The 4,123-nt window shown below is 39.2% G+C and overlaps 1 pseudogene; it reads left to right on the top strand.

The window, feature by feature from the left end:
* Nucleotides 1–1,031: 1,031 nt before the first annotated feature.
* On the top strand, nucleotides 1,032–3,491 carry LOC101010895 (annotated as a pseudogene).
* Nucleotides 3,492–4,123: the final 632 nt, after the last annotated feature.

Below are 4,123 nucleotides of genomic sequence, written 5' to 3'. Positions count from 1 at the left end.
AAGAGAAAAATATTAAAATGGTAAATAAGGTTTCTATTTCACACTGTATCAATAAAATGTACATATTTTAATACTTTTTTTAAACTTTTTTTTCCCTCATTTTTCCTGTCAGGTGTAATTGCACCCACCCACCAATTTTAAATATAGGATAATGTCAAAATCATCAGGAAATTAATAGAAATTTTAAATTCACAAACACATGATATGGAAGATATTGAAAAAACTCCGTTAAGTTAGACATTATCTCCTATTTCAGGAACCCATCTGCAATATTTTAATTAGAATGCTTCTTTCCTTAAAATGCACATTAATTCTGTATGCTATTAAAATCATCCATAACTAAAAGTAAATAATGCTGTTTTAAAATATTGCAATGCATTTTCATGACTTGCCTTGCTTATGAACACAGGAATTTGTTCATAAATAATCTTTAAGAAATATGTAACTCTCCATACTTCATGAATGAGAAGACCAAATCAAAATAATGTGGCAGGCTAGGTTCGTTTGGGAGATAAACATCACACAGTAGATTAACAGGGATGTTTGATACAAAGCATTATTAAGTATGGTTAAAAAAAAAAAGAGTACGAATCCGTCAGGTCAGAACCACGGCAATGACCAAGGAACGCTTACAGATGGACATGTACATGCTGCTAGACATGGAGGAGAAGGTGGCAGACAAAGAGGTGGAGAAGGCATATAGGCAGAAGGCCCCCTCCTGCTACCCGGCATTCTTCCAGTGGCAGTTGAACTCTTCCGCCACATTCTCAGGCCTTGGAGGTGCTGACTGATGCTGCAGCCAGGGCTGCGTATGACAAAGTCAGGAAAACCAAGAAGCAGGCAGCAGAGAGGACCCAGAAACTAGATGAGAAAAGGAGGAAAGTGAAGCTTGAGCTGGAGGCCCGGGAGCGGCAGCACCAGGCCCAGGAGAGTGAGGAGGAGGAGGAGGAATAGGAGGAGGAGGAGTGCGGGGGAAGGGGGAGGGGGAGGAGGGGGGAGGGGGAAGGAGGAGGAAGGGGAGGAGGAGGAGAAGGAAAGTCTGAGCACCAGGACTCTAGCGTGAGAGATCAAACGCCTGGGCGAAGGGTTCCCGGCAGCTGGAGGAACAGCAGAGGCTATTCGGGAGCAGATACACCAGTAGCATGACCAGAGGTTGAGAGGAAAGACAGAAAATACTGAAGGCCAAGGAACCCCCAAACTAAAGCTAAAATGGAAGTGCAAGAAGAGGGCGGGGGTGAGTCAAAAGGTGGCTACTCCAAAGACATTCTCCTATGGCTTTTGCAAAAGTGTGGTGAGGTTCTCAACCTGGTGCTTTCCAGGAAGAAGGCAGGCACTGCTGTGGTGGAGTTTGCGACTGTCAAGACTGCGAAGCTGGCGGTCCAGAATGGAGTCGGCCTGGTGGATAACCCTCTGAAGATTTCCTGGTTGGAGGGACAGCCCTGGAGGACCGTGGGCCCCAGCCACTCAGCACTGTCAAAGGGCTCAGTGCTGTCGGTGAGGGACTACGAGAGCGTCATCAGGACGCACATGCGCCACGTGGCCGAGCTGTGATAACTGATCTCAGAGACGCACTGTTGAGACCAGGACGGGCAGCCTACATAACCCTGGCTCCAGCCACCCAAGAAGGAATGATATGATGTAAAGAAACTCTGTATGGTATCTTAGGGCTGATGGAGAGTACTCAAGGACAAATTTAGAAGGCGTTCAGACTTTATTGGAGAAAATGTGGGTCAGCTTGCTGGATACCAGGGAAGTTCTCAATTTTGGCCAGACCAGAGCAGATCTGAGTTCCTTGGCAAGTGAAAGGCCACCTCCAGTGTATAGGGGATCAACAGCTCTAAGCAAGTGTATCCAAGGGATTCCCAGCAATTGGTGGGGCAGGAGATCTTTAGAGCGGACAGTCTGTGGGGGCTCCGGTTTCCAGAGAGTGCTATGGAAAAATTATCACCAGACAGAGGCTGCAATGTCACAGAGGGACAAAGCCTGGGCAGGTGACTGGGACAGGCTCTACTAGCTATCCTCACCCCCTCCTGCGGACACCCAGCTCACACAGGGAGTCTCTACTGCACTGTTCCTCAAGCACCCTCTACTGCTCCTACCAAAGGAAAAATTATTTAAAATATTCTGTTTTAGAGCATATGTTGAAATGTACATTCAGAGCTGAGAAATAATAAACTGACAACTGACACAAATGATTATTAGGTATACTTTGAGTCATTTTTAGTCATTCAAGGAGAAAAATAAGTCATCAATGAACCGCATGGAAATGAAAAATCAAGTGATAAAACCATAACTAAATAAACCCAGATTGCCACATCATTTTGATTTGGTCTTCTCATTCATAAAGTATGGAGACTTACATAAACCTTACAGATAATTTATGATCAAATTTCTGTCTTCACAAGCAAGTGGCTTAGTTCTAAATGCAAACATGTAATTCCAAGTATAATTTAAATACTAGAAATTCCTCACAAAATTGCTATACCAGATTTTCAAATTATGGGCAGGAATACTAACTGAGATTGCATCATTCATTGGGATTTATAAGTTCACCCAACAAGCCTAAGCAGATTGTATTCACATACTGATAAATTTAATTATGGCAGATGAGTGGTTCTTAAATTTATTTTGTCATTTGTCCTTTGTTTTGCTATGTCTTGTGCTTCCTTAACTACCTCTTAGTTCAAAATTCATACTCGTGATTTCAAATTCAGGCTTCTCAGAGTCGATGTTTATTGGGCTTCACCTGAACTATTTGAACATATTCGGTAAAATTACGTTCCCAATATATATGTAATAAAAGAATTTGTCTAGTCTTTTGTATTGTCTGTTACTGAAGTAGTGGTAGAGGGTATGGAAGGAGAGCTGGGTAATTCCGTTACATTTTCATCCTCCCAGAACCCAATCACTGATATGAGTTGCCTGCTACCCTGGCCCAGTCAGGTTTCCCTTCCTACTACCTACAAAGCTGTCTCACCCTAGACAGATTTTTGTCAAATAGAAAAAAAAATAATAAAATTAAACAAGAAATAGGCAGTGAAATTTAAACAAACAAGATATGATGTTTCTTTAGCTCAGAGAAATATATAGAGCAATCAACAGAAACAATCTAGTAGAAGAACATAAACTCATTACACTAAGCACTGATGAGAATCGGAAACAAGCTTCAATCACTGGAAAGCTTCCAGACTCGAGTTTCTAGGTGATGACTTAGTCAAATCACCAGTCAGATGTTCTTATGAAACTAGTAATATTTTGGACTGTGCTTGCTTTGGATGAATGAAGGAAAGATAAATTAAGAAGTATCCGCTTATTTATTTGGAGAAATGTAGACTTCGTGTGTAAAAATCAGCAATAAAATTTCCTAATGTTTAGTAAGTACTCAAAATATTATGTCATCAATTACATTATATAGCAAAAGTATGTAATATTTTTATTTATTCATACAAATGGATTACTTTTTAATGCTGTCATTTGGAAATAGATCCACTTAGTATAATAAATTTTTTTATAGCTTTAAAGCATTTTCTCTTTATTTACTGTTTACTTATTCATTAATTTTACTTATTTAGTTCTTTCTTCTTATGTATTTTTATTTCACATTTCTTTATCTTTTATTTTTTATTGTTTTAAATGTTGGTAAATACATACCAAGAAATAATATATGGCAGTTAGAATTCCCAAAATCAAATGTGAAGCACACACAGAAAAAATTAGAGAATATTTTGATAATTATAATGTCATATATGTTTAAGAAAATCTAGAAGATACAAATATATGTATACATTGACAAGTGCAGACATACCAAATTTGATCAAAGTAAGTGATGAGGGCTCCCTACTCGTACTAACATCAGAGTAATGGACCATTCCTTATTGCTTTCTACTAACTCTGTCCACACCTTGCAACTAGTTTCTTGGTTAAACTTCCCTAAAATCATTCAAGTTGAATATGCCATCTGTTTTGTGTCAATGCTGTAAAATTTTAGAATGACTACATTTCAATATTTTTCCAAAATCATTCCCATGAAATAAGGATAGTTTACCTGTTTGCAATGCAGCAACATATGATCATCAAGCTATCAGATTATGGCTTTGTGTTATGCTAACAGAGAAAGATTCTA

This window comes from Papio anubis, chromosome 10 (genome assembly GCF_008728515.1).
Source record: "Papio anubis isolate 15944 chromosome 10, Panubis1.0, whole genome shotgun sequence".
NCBI classification, from domain to species: Eukaryota; Metazoa; Chordata; class Mammalia; order Primates; family Cercopithecidae; genus Papio; species Papio anubis.
Note: the sequence above shows the minus strand (reverse complement) of the source record. Positions and strands in the feature narration are given on the sequence as shown.